This window comes from Hippoglossus hippoglossus, chromosome 4 (assembly GCF_009819705.1).
Source record: "Hippoglossus hippoglossus isolate fHipHip1 chromosome 4, fHipHip1.pri, whole genome shotgun sequence".
NCBI lineage: Eukaryota > Metazoa > Chordata > Actinopteri > Pleuronectiformes > Pleuronectidae > Hippoglossus > Hippoglossus hippoglossus.
The window spans coordinates 24,278,275-24,289,020 of record NC_047154.1 but is presented as its reverse complement, the minus strand read 5'-3'; the positions used below and the strand labels follow the sequence as shown (position 1 = coordinate 24,289,020).

The following is a 10,746-nucleotide window of genomic DNA, read 5'->3' as shown; positions in this document are numbered from 1 at the left end:
CCTGCGTTCTGGCTCTAACGCAGGTCTTTGAGACATTACAAAGCAAGCAAGGAACATCCTATTACCGTGCTGGCTTCCTGCCTTCGATACACACACATACAGTAGGAAGTGTTGTTCTGAATTAAAGCTCTGTCTGCTCTCTGTGTGTGCGCTTAGTGCCAGGATGCTGCCATGCTGTGCTCTCGTCTGTCTGGCCGAGGTGAGTTGGAGGCCAGCAGAGCGCAGCAGCCAAGTCTGGCCGAAGGACAAGAGAGAATGACAGGCGGTCGTCTCTACTGATCGGACTCAAAGGCAAAGATAAGGGGATAGAGGATGAAGAGGTGGCCGAGAGAGGACAGGCTTTAAACGCCTGGCTAGACTTTTGATCTTAGCTTTAAAGAGCTGCCGGCCGTTAAATGGCAAGGAGACTGTGGACCAATTGTGGAAACGCAGATTCACAGCAGTGAGCAGGTTTTTAACCATCTTCCAAATCAATGGGGTCTCAGGATTTTGCTGTCTTCAGTTGTTGTGTGGATTTGGAAAAGGCTTATTGATGTGATCCCTCAGGTGTCCTGTGGGAATGCTGGTGCAGGATGGGGTATCATGGCTATTTGTGTGAATCATTTGATCCCTGAAGCAGGAGTGTTGTTTGTATGCTTGGCATCAGGTGGCAATCAGACTCCAGACAACGGTGCTTGCTATCCCTGCTCGGGTTTGTGATATTTATAGACAGTAGCTTTCAGTATTTCACTGTGCTACGGCTAGAAAGTGAGGTGGTGGTCCGCAGAGAGATTTCTCCAAGTAGGCCCGATGGTCAGTCTGGGCACCTGGTTGGTTTCAATATGTAATATCTATGACGCTACCCTTTTCATCAGACTTTTCAAATTAAAAGCAGAGTTGTTTAATTGTTTCTTGACATGGAAAGACACAGCAGAACCACTGTCAATTGTTCAGTTCAAGTTTTGACTTTACTGTGTAACAGCTACTCTGGACTGTTACTGTACATTTTCACTATGACATCTGGTAGAACAGGGGATTAGATCACGGGATCATACTACAGTATCAGACAGGCTTGCGTTTGCTGTGTTGGACGTGGCAGCTTTTTAAAGCAAAAGTGAAAGCTTGAACCGTACTGGATTTTTGTGGCGGATTTAGAAATGCTTGTGATGTAAGCAAAGAATTCTGGTCCATTTAGATTTTCCCCATCCATTGTCTGATCCGATGTTGTTACCAGTTTTGGTCTGAGGTTCTGAGACAACCGATGTCGTCTGTTCCTGTTGTTCACTCAGTTTATTGGGTTACTAGCAACTGAGAGACAGACAAGAGGATGGTAACTATATTGTTTCTGAAAGAACCCCTCTGATAAAGAGATGGTCAAGTTTTTAGAGACCGGATGCAGAACACATCTACAGCTCTACGTGATGTAGGCCTACTACGATTAGTCAATATGTTAATTGGTAACTGGTATACTAATGACTCTTGCTTTTGTTTATCCAATGTGATCATAAACTGAATATCTTTCAGTTTTTGTCAAATAATATTAGTAATCTGAATACATCTCCATAGGCTGTGGGAAATTACAACATTTTATAGACAAAGTGATTAACAAATGAATTGAGAAACAAACTGTCATGTTAATTATTAATGAAAATAACTGTTCTGGGATGTTTTCCAATGCGACACAAACAGAGGAAACACTGAACCTCAGTTCTTTGTGTATCTGTGGATGTGGAAGCTCTTATGAGAGGTTTTTTAGAAGGGCAGTTCTCTGGTGCTTAGCAGGTCACAGCGGGTGTGAATGAAGTCATGTTGAAGCTGAGGGCACTGGCCTGCACACGACAAGCTGTTATACCCAGTCCAGCCAAGCTTGTCAACGTATTGTGTGTGTGTGTGTGTGTGTGTGTGTGTGTGTGTGTGTGTTTTTGTACGTGTGAGTAAGAGAACTCGGGCCTGATTGTGCAAGAATGAAGCCACTTTGTTTATGTCCTGGGTGTGAGGTCGGATGTCGTGGTTAATTAACGAAATCGTGCTAACACGCATCTCTTGGAGACTGGGAGGATGATGAGAAGAGATTAAGGAAGGAGGTGTGAGAGAAGGACCGAGGAGGAGAAAGCCCTTCGAGAGGAAGGGAGGAGGTTTAATGACGGGAGATGAGGGAGATATTTTCATACGGTGGAAGGAGGATGGAGTGAGTTTACAGATACCATGGATTAGATGAAACTTTAATGATCCCAGTGGGGACATGGGCTGTGAAGCAGTACGAAGTAACAGGATACATCAAGAATGAACTGGCTGTCAGTCAGAGGAGAGCAAAATTTGTTCATATAAACAGATCCAAACATTACATGTCTATTTTCTTTATTCCGGTTTTATGTAATTTTTAGTTTTGGGGTTTTCTTTTCTAAACAGTAAAATGTAAAGCCTCAATCACATTTCTTTGTCATTAGGGTTTGATGAGGACATCTGAGGAATCATTGCCAATTTCTTTGTAATACGATACATCAGCATCTGCTGTTTTTTACTCCCTAATATCGTAATGGCATTGCCCCAAAAAATCAATATCAGCTGGGCTAGAATTAAAATCAATACAGGTTACAAGGGCACGTTATGGGATGTATTTTAGTTGTATATCAATTTGAATTTATTTCACACAGATCTGATGTTCTCATGTCTTCAGTGGACATTTAAGTCTCTTGCTTCATATATGCATCTCATTCTGTGGAATTGATTCTTACAAAAACACACAAACACAGTTGTTGCCTTTCTCCCTCTTGCCGTTTTCTTTTTTTCCCCAGCATCTGTCCCCTCTGCTCCTCTCATCTCGCTCCCTCTCTTCCTTCCTCTCATCCTCCCATCACCTCCCTCTGGATGCGACCACAGCTGCATCCACCCAGCCAGCTGCTTGGCTGTCAAGTCCTTCTTGGATTCAGACGCCATCAGACCCTGGATAAACCTGTTTACATGCATTATCTGACCTGACTCTGTCACCTCTCTCCTGGTGCTTGTTATTGGTGTGATGCTGCTTTTCTCTGGTGTAAAGCTGTGTCTGTATGTAGGATCATTTCTTTGGTCTATGACTTGGTCACAGTTGGTGTCACAGCACTGTACAAAGCATCTGGTGGAAGTGCAGGTTCAGTGAAAAACAGTGAATTAAGTCTGTCCTATTCTTTGATTCTTGATTTTGGTATATTACTTATTTTTGGTACCTTTTTCATATGAAGATAAATTATAATTATGTTATCCGTTGTTCTAAGATCAGCTTGCATTATAACTTTTTTCCAGGAAGTAAAAACTGAATCACTTGAGACAGAAACGGTTCCAGACCTCTCTTAAGAGTCATCACTGGTCTGGATGCAGCCTTTGGTCAGAGCTGCAGCTGCGTTCAGTGTTGTGGCGTCTTCCAGAAGTGACTGTTTATTAGTCAGTTAGCCAGCGGATAGAAATGCAGGCTTTAGGACACGTGGAAAATTGGAAGAATATATGCTGGGAATTTTTCTGGTGAATTTTTTCCTTAGACCTCCAACCCAGTCATTACACTAAACCTCTGCTGGATGGCTGGCTGCCGTCAATGTCGGGCCTGCTTGTGCAACACTCGCACAAAGTTCTGAATCCTTTTACTGATGACTTTACCTTTTCTCTTAGCAATGTTGATTAACTGTGACACTCGGTAGCTTGAGTTTATAGTGTTAGTACATAGAAGTGGGAAACCTGGTCACGCTACAAGAATTGCTGAGATTCTGCAGTCATGTTTATTGTGTGGTTACCCGGAGACCCTTTAATATTTGTTATATTTAGTTTTGTTAAATCAATTTTCACATTTCACATTGGTGGAAGGGCACCTCTTCTTTGCACGATCTAATGTACAACTTCTATTCCTAAAAGCAGATTTTAACCTGGACTGTCCATGTTAAAGAAACAATATATTCCCAGGTTATGAAGGAACAATACCTACAGTACGATACATATTCATTATTATTCCTTTCTCTCACTGGGCTGATTCTTGTTGACTAAAACAGCAGTGAGGTTATTGTTTTCATCATGGCTGTGGATTCTGTGGTAAACCTATTGCTACAACAGCCTTTTAGAGTTGGCGACGTAGAGTTGAAATGTCCTTTGGTTGCTGTGTACTAAACACATCAGCTGCTAAACCCGCTCACCTCTGCTGCACAGATAGCAGCAGTGCACGATACAAGACCAACTTTCTCTAGCTACGTTTACTCCGCAGGAACTTTCTCCAGGAAGTAGGAACGTTTGCAGAGACTTGGTCTTTTTCTTACCACAGGGACCAGGCTCTAAATTTGACCCCGACTACTGAGGTTTATTTCAGGGGGTCAATGGTTTGCATTCAAGGTGTTTTGAGTAGGCTTTGTTTTTCTTGTCTTTTCTGATAAACATCAGAACAATTTTAATCTCCTCCATGTTTGTTGTTGTTGTATTGTTGCTTGATTTATATAGTACCATCGTTGTTTTATAGTCTTCTGCATTACTGCCGCCTGATGGACTGGAGTGGAACATATTGTTCTAACCGTTGGTTGTTTATACGTCAGCAGTCTTTGCCTAATTCCCCCTGGTCTTCAAACCGTGGAGAACACGCAGGACAATAATGGTTTCCAGGAAACTTTGAGTTCTTTGGAAAAAAATGTTCCTTGGACTAAATGTTCTCGGTACTTCAGGTAGATCACGGCTTAAGTGACATTCAGGCTTTAAGACAAAACACTAGCTGACTGGCGAACAGACACAGGGACAACATGACGGTGTTTATAGCAAACCTCTGATTGTCAGTTCAGTTCCATGTTGAGGGATCTGGTGCTCTGTCTCTTTAGTTACCATTACTTCCCTTGACTACCAGCGTTGGAGCATGAGGGATAAATCAAGCACTTCTTTTGTTCCCCTATTGTGAATGTGTGTGTCCATGTTAGAAAAAAGCAGTGGGTTGTATGTTTGCCATGTGAAGAAGAACCATTAGCTCCTCTCATCCCACTGTAGAGTTGATGATGGCCCCTCTCCCTCCCTCTCCATCCTTATGCCAAATATCTTCATCTCCTCAACCAACCGTCCAATTTCTTTCTTTAGATCAGACTCAACTCTTAAGCAGAGGCACATTTATACAAAGGTTTCCCACAGGCCAAGATGAAATGGAGTTTTAAATTGGTTTAATGTCACATGAGCCTCAAATATTAACGATGTGAAGCTGCTCTTTGAGTTTTCTCCTTTTAAATTAAATCAGGCTGCACCCCTGGGCTAGTGCAAATATACTGTACAATATCTTGGTCTCAGTGCAATATACTGTTCATAGAACTACACAACCATCATACACTGTTCCTCATATACTGTATGTATGTGTGTATTTATTGTTCTATCCATCCCTGTTTTTTCATTTCTAGACTTAATATACAATGCATATATTTATATATATGTGCCCAATAAGTTTGAAGATTCTGTGGCCTGTTTTATGATTATTGTGTGTAACACTCAGGGAGACAGGCTAATTTTCATGGTACAGCTGTGCGATGACAATAAAGGCATTGTATTCTATTCTATTCTAAATGGCACACACTTGTAGTTATCAGTTCCCTGTATAATTCCCATGGAGATCCATGAATTATGCCCTGGGAAATTGGTGAAAATGTTGGGGAAATGCCTAGATCTGCTTTTTTGTTCTGACCTATGCCAAGATTTAACGGGTTCTTTCTTGGCTCATGTCTGATCCTTTTGAGCAGTTTCTTGGAAGTGCAAGTATTTACTGAGAAATTGGTAGTTTGGACAAAATACCTCCAACTCGTTCATGGTCTGCTGAAAGGAAACTACAAGTCTCTTGTGACTCCGGCTGCATGTCAACCAACCCCACATGGGATCATGACCTCAAGATTAAAAAAAAACCCTCCAACAGCATTTTGTGTTTTGACTGTGGATTTCCTGGAACCATCCCAAGGGTTTCTGAAGGTCCCTATACCCCCTTGTGCTGATGTAGCAGTTGGCATTGTGCACAGGCAGTACAAAAGCAGATCTATCAGTCAGGGGAGTCTATTCGTTGTGCATTTTTCTGCTGCTGTGGTCAATATGTGCATGTGTGGGGGAAAAAAATGGCTTGTGACAGGAATTTGGGACAATACACATCCTATAAATATACAGACATCATGTGTAGAAAGTGTTTATACACAGTACAAGTGCAACTAGGACAGCCCCACCCCCTCTCCCCTCGCTCGTCTCCCGTCTTTCCTCCCTCTGTCTCCCTCCCTTTTCAACATAAAGCCTGTTTGCATACAAGGAGACAATGTTAATTCTGGTGATAGGAGAGTTTTCCCAGGGTGTTGATTTGCCCAATGAAGTTTCAGAGCCCAATAAAACTGCTCTGTGCTGCTCATTTGCACACACGCACTCACCATAGCTGCTCTGCATGAATGGTTGCTGGTAACCTAGGTAACCTCCTCGTGAAGTACACTGTGTAACCCCCCCCCCCGGTTACCACGGCTACCCCACACCATAATATGTCAGGTAGTCTGGGTTGCTGGATGAAAAGCAGCAGGCTGACTGTGAGCTGGTTTGTAATCCCCGGTGTTTATCAGACGTGAGGGAATATAAGAATCTCTTTCTAAAGAAAAGAGGTGATATGGTGATGAATGTGTTGTGCGTGTTTTAAAGCATTTTTTCCCCCTAACAACTTGAAGCTTATTTTGCCAGAATCACACAAATATAAATGGCAAAGTGGCAGAAATCTTGCACAGTGAGATGAAACAATGGCCTCAAACAGGATTCAGATTTCTACAGTCATTTGCAAAACCAATTTAAATCCACCTTGTGACCAACTATTGTCTCCCAGAGCCGTCTTTAACAAACACCACTTTGTGTTGATCTAGTCTGGACTCGCCATTGTTCAGAGTTAACAAATTACTCATGAGGATGCAGCTACTGCACTGCAAGACACACAATGGGTCCATCATCAGCAGGGATTAACTGATGCAGATCCGCAGAAGCAGTAAGTGATGCTGATGGTAATGAGATGGTATTAATAACTAGAAACGATACTTGCGGCCATAACAAGAGTAGGAAGTGAAACCTTTATGTGGAGAGATAATAATAATAATAATACAAGCTCTAGTTTAGCATTGACACTGAAAATGAGGAAGAGGCTGTTGTGTCCAAACTGGAGCTAATATAATAATCAGCAACTTGATGATCAATTATTCTTGTTATTTTTCCAAACAAATTCAGATCCACACGTGAAAATTTGACTTTTTTATCCTAAGAGTAAATAAAATAACTTAGTCAGTCAAATCAAAGCATTTGATGACCTTGCTTCTGTCTTCAGGAACCTGATTGGTATTTGTATCATAGATTAAATGTCTTTGAATAGATTAAATGATAAGAATAATAAATATAATTTGTATCCGTACCCTAAGGGCTCACTATTCATCATGTTTTATGTAGTTTGTTTGATTCTCCTTCATATTAAATGGACTATATGGTCGTCCATTGGTATCACTCTTCTCATTGGAGCCACTCTGTTCCTTTTACCAGCAGGAAAAGGCTTTGTGCAAGGAGCTAATAATATCTTTTCCTGCATTTTTGTACACTCAGTCCATTTGAATGAATATTTGCTTATTGATATGTACGAGCATAAGGAAATGTACTCTCTGTGTTTTACCAAACACCTGCTGCTGCTTTGCTCATCAAGTTAAACCATCAGAATGGAGGCAAATAAAATAATTTGTTTTCCCACAAATGACAGATTTTTGATTGGTTGGTGTGAAATGGACTAAAAGAGATGTTGTGTATTTGTCGTCTAAAAATATTGCCGGAACCAAAACCCAGTGTCATAGCCCAAAGTCAGCCACACAAACCAGTGTGAACACGGCAAGGAGAAGGTGTCATGGTCCACACGCACTGACTCACACAGATGGGAGACTCATGCCAAACCCTGATTGTGGAACTTGAGTCAGCGGTTAGATAAATCAGGGATCCTGCGGCTCTCCTCTCTTAGATGAATGAGCTGTTTGTGGGTACGCATGCACATATGGTCTGATGACACAGCTCGATGGATTGTTGAACAGATACAGTCATCATCACATCCTGCTCTTTCATATTGGATTCACTCACACAGGAAACACTGTGGTTAATAGTTTGTGTGTGTGTCTTTCTGTAGCCACCCAGCTTAGTCATTGATCCATCACTGCAATAAATACAACAAGGGTCTGGATCAGTGTAATCCAATTCCAGGTTGCAAAATGTAATATATTCTCTTTGTACTAATGCTAATTAATCTGTTATTGAACCCTTTGTCTTTTTTGCTTTCTGTGTATTGGCAGAGAGCTGTGTAGAAAACATAAAGGCAGCATTGTTGTCAGCTGCCTGCTGGTTCAATCTAGATTCTATAGGGTTTTTACAAAGGATTTAGACGTAACAATATAATCAATACAGATTCAACACAATTCTATCAAACCCTCAACTTTATTTTATGAAGGGTACCGACAAGAGTTTGATCAATACTAATATTCATATTTAAATTTATTTTAATATGACAAAATATTATTTATTACAATAGTACCTTATATAAATATTTATCATCTCAAAAACAACAAAAGGTTTAATGGTTTCAGACGGTACTTTAAGGGTTTTAAGTGCAATTGCAAAGTGAATATTTCTGTTCTGACAAAAAATAAACGAATGGACTTTGTCAACAGGAAAATTGTTAGTTGCAGCACAAAGTTGTTGCTAAATATTCTAAATACAGTTTTCTGCTGATTTTATTTGTGACCTGATTTGATCCTGAAACGCATCGAGCCACAAAGAGACCCAGAATGATGCTTGTAGTTCTGACTTAACGAACAGGGTTTCCTCTGTTGAACCCTTTTAGGATCAGATAGTGATCCAGGAAATCCGCCGGGCGACCTTCAGTGTCGACTGCACAGAATGACGCTGGTCAAGATCAGGGTTGAGACAAGGAGGGTCTGTCTGACATTTACAAATAAAGCTGAGAGCAAATATGTGGGAGTATTCAGCAAATCTGGTGACAGAGGTTATTGAAGAGTTGTTTATCTTTGCTAATTATGAGTAAAGCATCCCTGAGACAAAGGATACAATTTCGTCATACAACAATTAAGTCTCTACCTATGTTAAAATGGAAACTGCCACATGAAACTGAATTTGGCTTATTTTTACTTAATAAAGAACCAGAACAATTTTGCTGCTAAACTCTGAGTAAAACTTTAGAGAACCCAGATTTCACTGACCTGCAATCTAAGGATGAGGGTTATGTTGACTGTCTGGATAATTTTGTCCACTCTTGACCTTTGGACAGAGATGGATATTTGCATGAATCAGTGGATTGGTTGGCTTGGATGAGGCTGCTACAGAGAATATGCCTCTTGCAAGAAAGAGACTCAAAGACAGACTGTACTGAGCTGATGAACGAAGCAGTTAAAGTTGACCAACAGTAAGTTGGCAAAACAGATCAGGACGAGTGTGCCGTCCTCTGGCAAAGGAGAGATCAGCAGCTTAAATGCCTCTGACGTAAAAAGATGTGTCATGTTAAAAACAGTCACGTGTTGGTTAGGTGTTGAAAATGGGTTGTATCCTGTGCTTGTTGGGGCATGTGCGTATCTGGGTAAGATTAAAATCTGTCTTAATGTCCAATCATCTGTCTCTATTCCTGTGTCTCTCCTGTCTAACCAGTCTGTCAGGGTGTGTATGTGAAGATGCAGGGCGGGAAGACAATACAGGGGATCGGGTTGCTATGAAACCTGACTAGCTAGCCACACACAGGAGTGTCCAGGTCGGGGTTTTCTCACAAACGGGTATTAAATACAGTCGGAATAGAGCAATGCAGGAATTAATTCTAAAACCTGGAAGTAAGTTAGCATTTTATGCACTACCAGTTCCCTCTTGAATGTTTTTTGTTAGATGTCTGTGGTTAACACAAGCTTCATGTTTTATTCCACAACATAGAATCACCAGTAAACACCAAACCCCTGATATTTTTAACTCTTGGGGGTTGCTGATCACGAGGTTGTGATCAAATCACGTGATGTGCCTTCAGTGTAAACTGAAGAAAGCATTCCAAAACGGCCAAAATAGCCAATTCCCCCCAAGGGATAAGCCTTTATGAGCCTTAAAAAAAAAGTTGTTGGAAACATTAAACATCATCATGCTGAACCATTTTAATTATGTTGATGCTGTTTCAAACTAAACTTCACGGTTTAAGAAGAAATGCTTTAGCACAATAGCTAAGTGTGCTAGATCAAACTGAAAGTTGGAAACTACAGTGGTAGTGAAGTTATGCAAGAAATGTGTAGTGTGCAGCCTAAATTATCATTTTCAAAACTCAGTAAAGTAACCTACATAAGTTAAGACGATCTCCCTGTTAAGTTAAGTTTCTACTTTTTGGTTTCATAGAGCTTATTTTCTGCAATAATCCAAAAACCAGTGGAAAAGAAACCAACACCTCTGTGTTCGCCTACAACAATACGTCGTCACTCTGTGGCCTGGAATCAAACCTTGGGTTTTGAGAGTATAAGACTATGGACTTGGATGACCTCACCAGTTATTTATGCTGTCTGCAATTCTTAGACTTAACAATATATTCATAAATAATTACCCTGACTAAAGGCCATAAAGTCTGACACATTGCAGGGAATGGCCGCTCTGCTCCATTAATTTCCATTGGAATGATCTTGAAGATGAATCTTGTGAATCCTGTCGTGCAAAACCTGCGTGTAATGGTTGTTGTGGAAATTATTGCTGGTGGGCTAAGAGTTTCAAAGGAATTGT

General features: G+C 40.9%; 1 protein-coding gene across 4 annotated transcripts in view; it reads left to right on the top strand.

Annotated features, from left to right (window-relative positions):
• Positions 1–10,746, top strand: part of fnbp1l (formin binding protein 1-like) — a 35,381-nt gene that overhangs the window by 3,094 nt on the left and 21,541 nt on the right. The window lies entirely within an intron of this gene.